Genomic DNA, 15,352 nt, shown 5'->3' with positions numbered 1-15,352 from the left:
TTCATGGCCTGGATAAGGAGAGAAAATAATTTACTACATAAGTATTAATCTCTTGAAAAGGTTGCAATTTAACTGACATACCTAAATTTCTCACATATTTTGTAGTAAAAAAAAAAAAAAAGAAAAAAAAAGTGTGAGATCCATAGCTTTTATTATTTCTAAAACCTTTGTTAAGAAAGAAACGAAAATGAAGAATTCTTTTGTTTCTTGTCTAATCTAATTATAGAATCCATTAAGAGAGAACTATTTTCACTGCTTAAAAAAGACATTTGTTTTTCACTCACTCAAGTATTTGGCAGAACAGAATGGGAAATAAGCTTACTTAATTTCCAAGGAGAAGGAGAAAATAAGACAAACAGGGACAGTCAAGAATTTGTCTAGTGATCTCTTCAGGGAATCCAGGACCTCAGAGTTTACTTAACAAGCTCTGAGCAGAAAGAACAAAAGAACTGGTTTAATTGCAAATATCAACTACTTAATTTCCCTCACAGGCAATAATTTTTAAACCATTGTATTTGTATATAAAGAAACATCAGCGAACAGACAACTTCCACACTTTATTAATAGTTTACATAGAAATACATTCCTTTAATGTGTGAAAAGCTGGAGGAAGTAATTTATTTTCCAGACAAAGACAATCCTGCCAATTCTTATGTGATTAGTTACAGTAATTGTTAAAAGATAATATGAAGACCAAGGGAAGCATATTCATTTCCTAAGACAAATGAGGAAATAGAAATATAGCTATGCTATCTGAAAACATACCATTGACTAGTATATGAAAGCATACTTTTTTGTTTGGGGATTTCCTTTTTAGTTGGTTGGAGGTCTTTGTGTGTGAGAATTTGCTTAAGATACGCAGGTGTTTTTTTAAAATATGACTACATAAAGCATATAAAATATAATTTTTTGTCTGTTTCATAGGATCATTTGAAACAAAAATCTCCTGTTTTTCAAAGCTTTCTATATTAAATAAAAAAAATAATATCAACCATCGATAATGTTCACATTTATATAAAATATAATATATATAATTATATTAAAATTCAGAACCAAATATTTCAATGGTTGAGTTACTATACTTTTGTTTCTTATTAGCTATCTTAGACAGGTAATTAAAAATAATAAAAGAAAATAATGCCAGTATATTGGTTGTATGCAAAAAGAAATATATACATTAAGAAAGGGTACAAAATCAACATAACTGATTATTCTTACTTAGCATGACACAAATGTTATAATGAAAATATAAAAACTATTTTACTATTTTTTATTGCCTAGTAAGAAACATGATTCATTTATCAATTAAAATAAAATAAGCATTTAACTATAAGTTTGGGAAGTTTGAAATATTATTTTTTTAATATTTAGGTAATATTTTTAAAATTTTGATGCAGTAAATTACCGTATTCTGGCTACTTTACACACAAAATCCACTTATTCTCTCCCATGGAGATGTTAGAAAATATATTGCTCTTTGCACTTTTTGACATCTGCTTATGGACCTATCTCCCATAATTTTACCAATCTTCAAAACCTACTGATACCATTTCTGTCCACAACCTTCTTCACTAACAAATTACAGAAGTTTCCATTTTCTAACAAAAAAAATTTATCTTTCATTCTTTAACTGACCCCAAAAAATGCCTTTTTTGTTCTTGTATTGCAGGATTTAGTGAATACCAGCTCTCGCCTACTCACCACCTTGTAGCAGCTGATCAAGATGGAATTTTCTTCATTCCAGCACATATAGTGTCATGTTTTGGTGGCGAAAAGAGTCACAGACACACACCAGTGTTTTAGCTACTGCTGGATAGCATCAAGGCCTGCTCAGTTTCTCTTGCTGCCTCATGATAAGAAGAATAAGAGTGAAAAAGAAGTTGGGAGAAAACACAGCTGTTACAGCTGATCCCAGCTGACCAAAGGATTATTCCATACCATATGTACTATACTTGGCATTGAAAGCTGGGGGAGACAAGAAAGAAGGGAAGGATTCTCAGAATTATTCTATTTGCCTTATTGCAGTGTTTGTGAGCAAGTAGCTGTGCCAGGCTAAACTGCTGACTGAGGTTAGCCCACAATGCACCCTCGCAATACTGTATATGTAATTTTTATCAATGTTTCTTTCTAAATTATAGAAATAATACTTCAGTGAAGAGCTAAGATGTTTCAGGCATTGCAATAGCCTGCCCAGGAAAGTGGTGGAATAATCATCTCTGGAAGTGTACAACAGGCGTGTGGGTAGGGCACCTGGGGATATGTCTTAGTGGTAACACAGTAGTGATGGGCTAGTGGTTGGACCTGATCTAGGAGGTCATTTACAACCATAATGATTTATGGTTCTTTAAACATTATTTCTCATGTACTAATCTTCCATCCATTTATTATACATCTATTTAATTATACATATATATTATTCTGTACTTTTTGAATAATATATATCCTGCTTTTTTATTATATATAGTTATTTGCATCCAAAAATTTTAAAGTTCATAAATACCTAACAAATTAGAAACAGAAATCTTTTAAATTAGAGAAGACTAATACAGGAACAGATTTCTTCTAAATCTTAGAAATTTGATTGTTCCCACCTCCTTACATCACCTCAGTGGCATTTTATCAGCATGCCACTTTGTAAAAATTCAACATTAATAAATACTCTGGTGATTAAAGCCTGAAATAATGCAGTTCTTGCTATGGTACATCTAAGCATGCTGGGAAGTGTCATTTTGTCCTTTTAAGCTGAGCAGACACTCTGACTTAATTTTCATGGCAGCTGCAGGAATTATAGCATCTGACTGCCTGCCAGAGAAGAGGACACCAATCTGGTCCTGACCATACACAGGTCCATAAGGCCTGATGGGATGCACTCACAAGTCTTGGGGAAGCTGGCTGATATTCTGAGGGCTGTTTTAGTTTTTCTTTAAATATCACACAGATTATGGGAGGTTCCAAAGGAAGAAAGCACATGTCATTTTTGTCTTCAAGGAGTACAAGAAGGAAGGTCTGGTCAGTTACATCTTAATCCCTTAATCCGTTAATACTGCAGCTAATAATCCTAGAAATCATGTCTAAGTCTACTAAGGACAAGAAGGTTACTGGGAGCATTAAGCACGGATTCACAAAGGAGAAATCATGCCTGACCAACACCTTCTTCAAGGGAATGGTTCAGAAAACGAGAGAAGTGGAGGATATAGCTTATTTTGAATTTCCCAAGGTTTTTGACATTGAGTTTCACAGCATTCTACTGATTAAAATTATGAATAATAATCTGATAAATGAACATATAATTTTAAAAAAGGTGAAAATAGATTATAAACTGTCTGAAATGCATGCTTACAGGAATCTAACTAGAAGCATGAAGCCAACCTGTAGATCAGTCACTAATGGTGTACGCCCTCAAAAAATTTGCTGATGATAAAAATCAGAAGTGTGATGGCTGATACACCAGACAACTGGCCTGTCATTCAGAGGGGCCTCAACAGTGGTGAAATGGGCTAACAGGAAACTCATGAAATTCAAAAAAGGTAGTTAAAAACCCTGCACCTGCGCAATACAGAGTGTCAACAAGCAGGAAAAGAGCTTGTCAGGAATAGGCCTGAGCATCAGCCAGAGCAGCAATGGGCCTTTGACACAAAGGTCAGCAGCCTCCTGGGCCACAGCAGAAGTGTTACCAGCAGGTCAAGCCAGATGGTTCCTCCTCGCTACTCAGCATGAGTGAGACATATCTGGAGGACTGTGTCCAGTGCTGAGCTCTCCAGTATCAGCAAGACATGCTCAAGAAAGTTCAGTGAAGGGACTAGAAGATGACAAAGGGACCAGAGTAACCTACATTCAAGAAAAGGCTGAGCTGGAGCTGCTTAGCCTGGAAAAGACTCAGGGGGATTTTATCAGTATGTATAAATAAGTGATGAGAAGGAATGAAGATGAATGAACTAGAGTCTTCTCAGCAGTGCCCAGTGACAGGACAAGAGGCAATTGAAACTGGTTGAAACAGAAGAAATTTTATTTAGTTGCAAAGCCCAAATTTGTACTGTGTGATGGTCAAATCCAGAAAAAGGCTCCCCATAGAAGTTGTGGACTCTCCATCTTTTTATTGTTACTGAAAACCTGACTGGACAACTATCTGACTTCATCCTGTTTGAGCAGGGAAGCTGGATTTCCAGTGGTGCCTGCCAGCTTCAAGGATTCTGTGATTTTATGAAAATTCATAGGAAAATTTTGAAATTGCTGTTTTTTTGTATTTTATACACCTCCATTATTTTTCATGAAATTTAGATTGTTCATAGAAGGCCTGCAGTGGCAATTCATTTAACCTGCCAAGCAAACACATTCCAAATTCAGGAACATTAAAAGCTGCACTGCAAAGTAATAAGGGCTTATTCTGCCTGACCTCCCTCAAAATCTCTAGCACAGAACCAGATCATAAATATGCACAGGATAGCAGATGTCAAGCCTTATGAATACATATAAATATTCATCAACTTATGGAATTTTTAGCTATCCACTCAGAGTTTTTACATTTGAATAACACCAAGTTGGGCAGAAGTGTTCATCTGTCCAAGAGTAGGAAGAATCTGGAGGCTGAATTTATGGACCAAGGACCAATTGTATGAGACTCAAAAAGCCAAAGTTCTGGGTCTTGCACTTGGGTCGCAAAAATTCCATGCAGTACTACAGGCCAGGGAATGAGTGTCTGAAAAGCTGCCTGGTGGTAAAGGACCTGGGGTCAAAAAGCAGCTGAACATGAGCCATCAGTGTGCCCAGGTGGCCAAGAGAGGCAATGGCATTCTGGCCTGCATCAAAAGTAGCGTGGCTAGCAGGAACAGGGAAGCGATTGTCCCTCTGTACTGGGCACTGGTGAGGCTGGACCTTAAATAGCATGTCAGCTTTGAATTCCTCTCTAAAAGAAGGGCATGGTGGTGCTGGAGTGTGCACAAACAAAGGCAAAAAGGGTGCAGAAGGGTCTGGAATCTTCTGAGGAGTGTCTAAAGGAACTGGGGGTGTTTAGCCTGGAGAAAAGGAGGCACAGGAGAGACCCCAAAGTATATCTCAAGCCTGGAAGTGTTCAAGATGAAGCTGGATGGAATTCTGAGCAACCTGACTTAGTGAAAGGCATCCCTGTCCATGGCAGGGGGTTGGAACTAGATGATGTTTAAGGTCCATCCAACCCAGGCCATTCCTATGACATCACTCACTGTAGTTTCCTAAAAGGAGGTTGTAGCCATGTGGGTGGTGATCCCTTCTCCCAGTTAACAAAAAAATAAGACCAAAGGAAACAGCCTCAAGTTTAGCCAGGAGAGGTTTAGATCAGATATTAGGAAGAAATGCTTCACAGAAAGAGATGTCAAGCATTGGAACAGGGCACCCAAGGAAATGGTTGTGCCATCACCCCTGAAGTATTTCACAGATGTGTAGATGTGCACCTATAGACATGGTAGTGTTAGGTTAATGGTTGGAATTGGATATTTGTTTCATGTTTGAAAGACAAGTCTAAAACTTTTAAGATGCTAGGTTAAGCCAAAAGTCAGCATTCCTAAAATCTGTCCCTGCATCAATTACAGTGGTGAATACAGAAATGAATCTAAACAAAACAGAGTCATAGCCCATATTTATGAAGTAGATAACTTTCTGACTACTTTAGAGTCTGAGAGTTTATCTAACTGTCGTAATTTGAAAGACATGTGTCTGCTAAGGAAGGCAGGAGCCCTCTTGAAACGGAAAATGTAAACTCCTTCCCTCCAAATTATTATAACTTTGAAATTAAGGAGCTTTCAGGCAAAGATATGGGGATAAGAACAACAGTTCTTTACTAGGAAAATTAAAATAAAAATACAGTAATACAAGAACCAAAACAATGAGAGAGTTAGAATACAACTTCATACCTTGCTGGTCACAGTGTTGATAGCAATCTGATTAAATGGTCGCTACAGTCTTCTTGGAATGACAGATGTGGTCTTGCTGAAGAAATGGTTTTGGAGAGGGGTGTAGTTTTTCTTTGAAGGTTCAGTGGCAATGAAGATGGGCCTGGTCTTCCTCTGGAAATTCAGTGGAAAAAGGCTGTCCTGATGTTCCAAATCTCAAATTACATCCAGGAAGGAAATGTTTGGCTCTTCCCCCTGGGTGGGGCATCTCACAATGGAATGATGTCATTTTATCAGTCATGCAGTGAGACTTAATGCCCCATTAACAGAAGATATCTTCCTGGCCAAAGGATGGGTCCTGGAATCAATAAAGAAAACTGCCCCAACTGGTTTTAACAGCTGGCCCATTAAGAAAGGTTTTTCCCTCCTGGAGTTATGAGAAATGGGTCATGGGGAAGAGATAAGGAACACTGCTCCACCTGGTTTCAACAGATAGTGATAGAATACATACTTCTGATTACATTTTGCATTGCAACCTAAGACATTAACTATTGCAGAAGAACTCAGATTTGTCCCCTGTACTTAAAGCTATCTGGCTGCATTGGGTTTCCATGGCAAGATTTTGGTTTTGAGGGTTCAGCAGGGGGTGTTTTCTCTAAGATAGTGCTGGAAGGTTCCTCTATGTCTGACTGAAGCAATTCTAGCTGGCATCCACGCACACAGTAACTTATTTAGTCCAGGGAAAAAGGGTTCTTGCACATGAGGAAGAGGAAGAGGAAGAGGAAGAGAGAAAATGTGTGAGAAACAGCTCTGCAGACACCAAGGCTAGTGAGGAAGGAGAGGGAGGAAGTGTTCCAGGTGCTAGAGCAGAGATTCCTCTGCAGTCTGCGTTGAAGACCATGATAAGGCAGCTGTGCCTTTGCAGCTCATGGAGGTCCATGGTGGAGAAAAGATCCACCTGCAGCCCCTGGAGCACACCCCACACATAGGTGGATGCACAAAGGAGGTTGTGACCTCATGGGCAGTCTGCACTGGAACAGGCTCATGGCAGGTCTTGTGAACTCGTGGGGAGAAGAGCCCACACTGGAGCAGGTTTGCTGGCAGGGCTTGTGATCCTTTAGGGGATCCATGCTGAAGCAGCCTGTTCCTGAAGGACCCCATGGAAAGGGATCCATACTGGAGCAGTTTGTGAAGAGTTGCAGCCTGTGGGAAGGAAGTTGCAAAAATTCATAAAGAACTTTCTCCCACTCAAGGAACCCCATGTTGGAGCAGAGGAGTGTGAGGAGTCCTCTCTGTGATGAAACAATGTGTAACGAAGTGACAATAACTCCCATTCCCCATCCACATGCACTGCTGATGAGGGGGGAGAATTGTGAGTACAGTTAAGCTTGAGATATAAAGGAGGAGTAGGGAGAATTTGGTTTTAAGATTTTATTTTATTTATCATCCTGCTCTGATTTGATTTGTAATAATTAATTTGATTTCATTTTCCCAAATCAAGTCTGCTTTGGCCAAGATACTAATTGTGATCTCCTCCTGTCCTTATCTCAAACCACAAGACTTTTGATGTATTTGTATTACTCTGTCTAGTTGAGGAGAGAGATAGAGTTAAGACTGCATCTGTAGACTTGGAAGCCAAGGCACACTTCCCAAACTACGTTTTTTTCAGGTTCCAAGGTGTATATACTCCAGCCTGTCTGTAATCTGATGTCTTGGGAACTTAAAGGCCAATTATTTTCTTTCCTATTCAGGCTGTAGACTGTGTGTCTGCCTTTGTGTGCATTAAGAAAGTCACATTAAATATTGCATGAAACATTAGGTAACCCTAACATATTTTATGGTCTCTGTCCTGCACAAGCCTTCTGCAGATACCAACAGGAGACATGATTATACATTCATCAGTAAGAAACTCTCCTTCTCAGTCCTCTGTAAATTTTAAGGGATTTTCTGTCACAGCAGTTCCATTTAATATAACTTGTGCTGTGAGTTCTGAGGGTCTCAAAGGACTGACCTCATAGCCAAGGTGTATTTTGTTAGCTATATGGTCGTAGTCCAACCCTGTCCAGACATCAGATTGAGTCTCAGAACACTCAGATATTCATCACTACTGCATAAATATAAATAAATTGTGTCTCTCAGCTGATTTAGGTAATCTTTTCCCAATATTTTATTTTAGACATTTCCTCAAAGTTCTGTGCACAAAGTAATCAATATCTTTATGAGAAATGCCCCAAAGAAATGGAAGGGGTACTTATGTGTGTAGTATGGAAAAATCTCTTCCACTTATAGACAAGAGCTAATAGATGAGGCTCTACAGGAAAGAAATTTTACTTAAATTTTGCCTGCAACCTGAAGCAATCCTCTAATAACAAACTTAGTGCTTTCTCAGAATGAGAAAACTTCTAGATCACAATTACTTTAGGAGATGTCCAGCAGTATTTAATCTCATTCTTCCAAAGGGTTTGGAAATATGCCTATTCTTCAAAAAATAGGTATTCTTAGAGAAAAAAAAAAAATCCATCTATTCATCCTGAAGCAATGAAATGTCTTAGTACAAAGAAATGTATCACTGCTGCTGTATGACCGGCATGTTAAAAGGATTTTCGAGGGGAATATGTCAGAGCACATCATATTTTTAAGTGATATATGTCAGCTGCAGAATATATTTAAGGGTTCAGTGGCACCAACAGAACCAAATCTAATCCTGCAGGACAGAGAAGGGACACAGATTTTTACCTGTAGGCAACATTATGAAGATGACAATTTTAGATTAGATTTAAAAACGACCCATTTAGCAGAAGATTTTTGCATAAGGAAATTCTTGGTGTGCTTAAACCAAAGAACAACTTAGACACACACGAGATCTGTTTCATTTAAAATCTGAAAACCATTCCCACCATTGAAAAAATTAATCAAGACATTTTCTTTTTCTCTGAAATATCTACTATGTACTGACCCTCACTTGTGTGCTATCATACAGTAAGTAGAGTTAATGTTCATCTGGCATAGATTCATCTCACAGGCCTCCAACCTTGTAAATGGAGTTCTTATTACACAGTTAGCTACTTTCACATAACCTAGTGAATCTGATTCTTTCAAGAGGTGCTTGATACGAGACCAAACAACTTCTAGATCATACTCAGACTACAAACCATTTCTGCACAATGATTAAATTATCTTTTTGATTTTTAATACTAAAAAAAACAAACTCTGAAGAATGACTAATACACTGTATAATCAGTATTTTCAGATGATTTCCAAATTGCTCAAAATGCACATAAGTATTCTGTAGACAAATTTTAAATGTAGAACAAAAACTGAAAATAGAAAAAGTGGTGCATACATGAGGATGTACTGTGTTAATTTTATTTTACCTAGAATTTTCTAATCTTTTATATAATGTATATGTGTGTACATGTATAAGACATTTTGTTCTATGTTAGTAGTGAAAATATGTGAATAAAGAGAATGTGGATTTCTGGAGGATCTTTAAGAAATCCATGGAATAATAAAAGAAATACCCTCAGAATTTAAATTAGGAAAACCTCTATTTGTTTCTATTTTTCATCTGCAGCTCAAGGCCAAAACCACCATATTTTATTCAGATCATTAGAGTACATGATAAGTCTGGTATCCCATGAACCATGCATTTAATGAGGAGTATTTGACCTCCAAGGATGAAAAAAACCCTTGCCATCTTTAGATTTGCCTATTGGAAATATCATGAAGCAAAGAAAAACAATTCCTTAGTCTCTTATGAAGATTCTTGAATACTCACTCTTTAACTTCAAAACTAGCATTTGATGGACATGCTAGCAATACCTATAACGACATAAAGATTGAATTAACATTTGATTTAAGATTATAATTAAGTACTGGCATTTGAAAATATTTGTGTAGATGTTGATCATCTTGTTTTAGCTTTGAACAAGTTATGAAACTTATACTGGTAAAACATTCTCCTTGTGACTTTGTTGTAGAGTTTCTCAGATCATAACACAGTTGTTTTTTCTACCTTTGTTGAAATTGTCTTGATGCATTCTCTTATTCTTAGCAGCATGGAAAAAGAAAATATGAAAGAGTCTTTCTGAAGTCATACTCTGATATTAAGTTTGAAAATTATCAGGTCTGTATATGTCTATCTGTTAATATACTGATTAATTCCTATCCATTTTTACCATCTACACAGTTCAATTTCAAGAAACATGAAGGCTTTCCCTGCAAACAAACTTGTGTTTTTAAATATAGTACACGTTATGGCATTTATGCACCAGAACAAAGGCTTGTCCACTATTGGTGGTTAGTGATAGAACGTAAGCCCCAATATTTTTTTTTTATACCAAATTAACATTTGAGAGAAGGTGATTTACTGTGCATTACAAATATCCTTAAGGCATTTTCAGCAAGAGTTCTACTTACAGAATTCATCAAATAAAATTTCACTGCCATGAAACATACCAGTTTTCTCAAATGTAGTGAAATCCTGAAGAAGCAAAGAAGCAAAGCTGTTGAGATATCGGAGCCATTTAAATAATAAAATTTTTAAAAAACCCAACAAACAACCCCCCACAAAAGCAACCCCCCCCACACAAAAAAAAAAAAAAAATCACAAACAAACAAACAAAACAAAACAAAACCAAACAACAATAAACCCAAACTCATGGGTTGGAAAGGATTAATTAAAGCCCTCCAAAGGAGGACCATTTTAAAGTAGATCCCATTTCCAAGTTAAAACTGCTTGGGGCTAAATTCACTCCTGTTTTGAATATCTGCAAGAATAGGGATTTCACAGGCTCACTAGGTGACCTTTAAACACTAGAACCCCTGTTCCAGTGTTTAAATACACTCATTCTAAGTACATTTTCCTAATATCTAATTGAAATCTCTCTTACTGCACCTTGTCCCACTTACATTTAATTTTTCTTCTACTCTCCTCCTGCTTCTAAATACCACAGTAAAATCCTTCCTCATTTTTCCTTCCAAAAACAGAGGAAAAAAATTTCATTCTCTTTCTGTATATCAAATATTTCAAACCTCTAATCATTTTTGCAGCCCTCTACTAAGCTTGCTTTGCTATTTTTTCTTTCATGTGTGTTTTCTACTGGGAAATAAAACCTTGATGTAGGACTCTGAATTTACTCTCAGAATTGTCAAAGGCAGGTTACCTGCTGTCTCTACTTTTGTGAGAACAGTGTATTATGCAATGGCCTTCCAATGTGAAAGCTCTCTTTGACAACTCATGTTCACCCTGTAGTCCACAGGAAGCCCAGTTCCTTTTCTGCAGAGATAGCTTCCAGCTATTCAGTCCCCGGCATGAGATTATTCATATATTTACCTTTGTTGGACTTCATACAGTTTCTTTCAGCCCATTTGTGACACCTGCCCAGGTACTTTGTATCAGTCCTGTGCTCTTCTCACAGGCTTTGTTCTCAACAGCAACACTTTTTAAAGGTGCATTCTTACACACCATAAAGGCCATTAATGAAGGTATTTAATTGTACTGGCTCTAATCTTCATCTCTGAGGAACACCACTGTTCATAGTATCCAGGTGGATTTGACACAGCTGACCACAGTTCAGTCAGGGCAGCCCTCCTCCCACTTTTCCATATTGTAATACACCATTCCAATTTGGCTACAGGAATATGTGAAACGCCTGATTAGTCAGGATAAACAGCTTCCACTCTTGTTCACGGAGTCAGTTACTACAGAAAGCAGTCAGGTCCTTCAGGTATAATTTGCCCCTAATAAATCTAGGCTGGCTCTTCCCATCAGTTTTTGGTTGTGTCCAGCAGTCAGGAGGAATGGACCTCATTCAGAAGAGAGAAGCAACAACATGTTTTATTGAGGGAAAATAATACAGTTCAATAAATTTGATGAAATGTAGGACAGCTTAACAGCAGTTACCAAGATTCCAGGACTTTGGTAGCGAGGTTCACCTTATTAATTATTGCATCAAAGAATGACACAAAGGAAAATTTTAGAAAATTAGAAAGATTTTCACAGAGACCTTTGTCACAAAGTAGGGAGTGGATCCCTGTGTCTTCTAAACTTATAGACCATAGATGCAGCAAGGTCCAGTCTTTGTCTCAAATTCGGATGATGGTTTATGATGAATGGAATTTTCTATACAAAGTTTATAAAAATATTGAGTAGCTAAATGAATTAGCTACTTTCATTAATGCAGCATGGTATCAGTCACTCACCAAGGATCTGTCACAACCATCCCTGCTCAAGGACAAATATACCTGGTGTGCAGTACAGATGCAATTCAGGAAGAGCTCAAATGAATAAATATTACCACCAGGAGGGCTTCATCCTCATGGTAATGTTTATAGAACGAAGGAGTTGGCTGTTAAATAATAATATAGACAAACAGATGTCATTATTTTAGCTTATAACTTATTCTGTACTTTGGTTTTGTACTTGAATTTTTGGGCTTTGAAACCAACTTTTGAGATCTTTTTCTTCATTCTTCAAAATCTTCACTTCCTTGTATGTGAGCCAGGATCTCTCAAGCTCCAGGGCAGGAGTGCTTTTGGTCATTATTCGAGTCAATCCAAAGTATGGCTATGGATCAAGCGTATCCATCACAAGCCTCTAGTTACCCTATTTCAAAGTTCTTCTCAGTAGGTTAAGAAGCCTGTTAGCAATTGCAATATTTCTCCACTCATCAGGTGTATCCTATCTCTCCCCAGTAATCCTAATTCTTCAGAGACAGAATCAGAAAGCCAAAGCATGGTTTGAAATATCATGTAACTAACCAGCACTGACTCACTGGATCCATCAGCTCTTAAGTAAGCCCCTCCCTTCAATGGAACTGAGATATTCCTTGAGCTGCCATGCTGCATGTTTACAGCCTATAAACTCCCTTGAGAGTATCACTGATGTCAGTGTAGATGAGCAATGAGACATAAGACAGAATTCAGATGAACCTCAGCAATTTGTTTTCATCGTCCCAGACTAGGCTTCTGACAAGCCATAAACTTCACAATACAGAAAATCTGTTTGGGAGACAAATGCTGATCTTTGTAGAATGATTCTGCTACTATCATTTGCTACTTCCATTTTGATTCCAGAACAGGAATCAAGCTGAGCTGGTCCAAATGTCTTCTCTGAAACTTCTTCCCTATGAAACATAGCCCTATACCTGCTTTGAAAGTGCACATCGAGAAGTGAAGAGAGAAATATCTTTCTTTTTGCCAGAAATCACAACATCCTGTGGCACCCGTATTAGGAGAGTGAATCCTCCCCTTGTTTAGTGCACCATAAGAAGTCCTCCTTCTGGTAGAGTGTGACACATTCTCACTGGAAGAAGCACTAGGCACAGCCCACAGCCTGAGACCAGGGCAGTTGCTGCATTTGCAGTTGTCGTGACACAGGTCTGACACAGTCATGGCCCCTCTCAGTCCCCTCAAGTCTTGGATACTACCATCACTCCGTTCCCTTTCTCACAAGCCATTAAGGGCTTAGTCTGTCTTTGGCAGTCCGATTTGCTGTACTCAGTATATCTGACTAATTCAAGAACTACTTTAAAATTTTATGTTGGATGCTTCAGTTTTGGTCTTCGTATGTGCTTGTGGTGAGTTGACCTTGGCTGGCTGCCAGTTGCTCACCAACCTGTATTCAGCCCCCCTCCACCAAAAGGACAGAGGGAGAAAATATGACAAAAGACTTGTGGATAGAAACAAAGATAGAGAGATTATTTCCAAATACTACCGTAGGCAGCACAATCTCAGCTTGGGGAAACTAATTTAATTTATTGACATTTACTTGTAAGAAAGTGAGAAATAAAAAAAATTAAAAATAAAATTAAAATATTTTCTCATCAACTCTCCCTTTCTCTCAACTTCCCTCTTAAGTCTTCAACCTCCTTCCCACCTGGGCTATGCATGGGGATGGAGAATGGAGATGCTTTGTCTCTGCTGCTCCTTTCTTTTCATATTATTCCTCCATCCCAATGTAGGGTATTTCCCATTGAATGTGGATTCTCACAAACCTCCAAAACGTGTTTTTCCCAAGGCCTACAGATCTTCAGGAACTGCTCCATTGTGGGTCCTTTTCACAAGGTGCAATTCATCAGCAGCAGACTGCTCCAGCATGGATGCCCCACAGGAGAGGTTTCATGACAAAAATCTGCTATTTATGGCCTACTTCCCATGGGCAAAAGTTCCTACCAGGAGCCTTCTCCAGGGTGGGTCCTCCATGGGGTCACAGGGAATATACACCTGTTGTTGTGTGTGGTCCTTCATGGTCTCCAGGCTGGGTGTCTGCTCCTCCTCAGTTCTCCATACACTGCAGGACCATCTCTGCTCTGGCATCTGGAGCACTTTACAGCTCCCCAACTTCTTCTCTGATGTTTGTGTCTGCAGGGCTGTGTGCTGTGTCATGTATTCGTACTCCTCTCTCACAGATGTTGCAGTATTTTTTTACCCTTTCTTAAGTGTTATCATGGAGGTACTACAACACCATTGATTTCTTCAGCTTAGGACAGCAAATGGGTTTGTCTTGGAGTCAACTGAAACAAGCTTTGTCCAACATGGGAGCAGCTTCTGTCATCTTACAGAAACCACCTCAGTAGCCCCTCTACTACCAAACCCCTGCCTGGCAAATCCAATCCTGTTGAGTAGTCTGGTGTCTTTCTGACACCGCATATGGACTAGTGCTATCTTGTTCACCTCAGTATAAGGAGTGCAAACCAGGAAAATAGATACTAACTAATATAAGACTCTTAAATGAAAATTAAATAAGCCCACTGTACAGGACAGTGAACAGGTCAGCTATTATTTTATTAGCTGTGGAATCAATGCATAGTGCCTTAGTGTACCAAGGAGAAACACCAGCACTGTGAGATGTTCTGTAAAGTTACAAAAGTTGCAAACACGCAAAGAAAATGCTGAAATAACACTACAACTTCCAGATGTAGGGCAGATGAGAAAAAATGCATAAACTAGCAAAAACTTGAAAGGTTCAATATTAATAACTTTAAAGTATCTTGTTATTCAGTACCAGAATTTTACTACTTCACACATACCTGTAGAAAAGTATATCAAAATAATTATTTTTTATTTCTTGTTTTCTCTATGGACAGGAAAATCCCATTCTGCCTAAGACACTGTTATCAAGCTTAATTGTGGGTAGATAGGCTGAAAGGATAGTGCAGGAGGGAATCTTTGCCAATGACTCGCAGCTGTGCTGATTACCGAGGAGTGAAAACACCTGAGTCTGCCCAGTCGGCTTGGGGGATATAAAGGAGTGGGTTAGTGGGCTTTGTGTTACTTACAGTTTATGTTGGAGTAGATGACTCAGAATCTGCTGGAGTAAGAGAAGGAAGCTGCTGGCTGTGCTATGAGGAGGTAAGGGAAATGTGGTTGTGCAAGTGGCAGATATGGTGAGAAGATGTTGAGTAAGGGAGAGTCATGGTTAGGCAGCTGGGAAAGGAACAGTTGAGTTTAGCTGATCATGCAGAGTGGAAGGGAGTTAGTGTTGT

This window comes from Catharus ustulatus, chromosome 1, assembly GCF_009819885.2.
Source record: "Catharus ustulatus isolate bCatUst1 chromosome 1, bCatUst1.pri.v2, whole genome shotgun sequence".
Taxonomy (NCBI): Eukaryota; Metazoa; Chordata; class Aves; order Passeriformes; family Turdidae; genus Catharus; species Catharus ustulatus.
The sequence above is the reverse complement of the archived record's forward strand: the minus strand, read 5'-3'. Positions refer to the sequence as shown.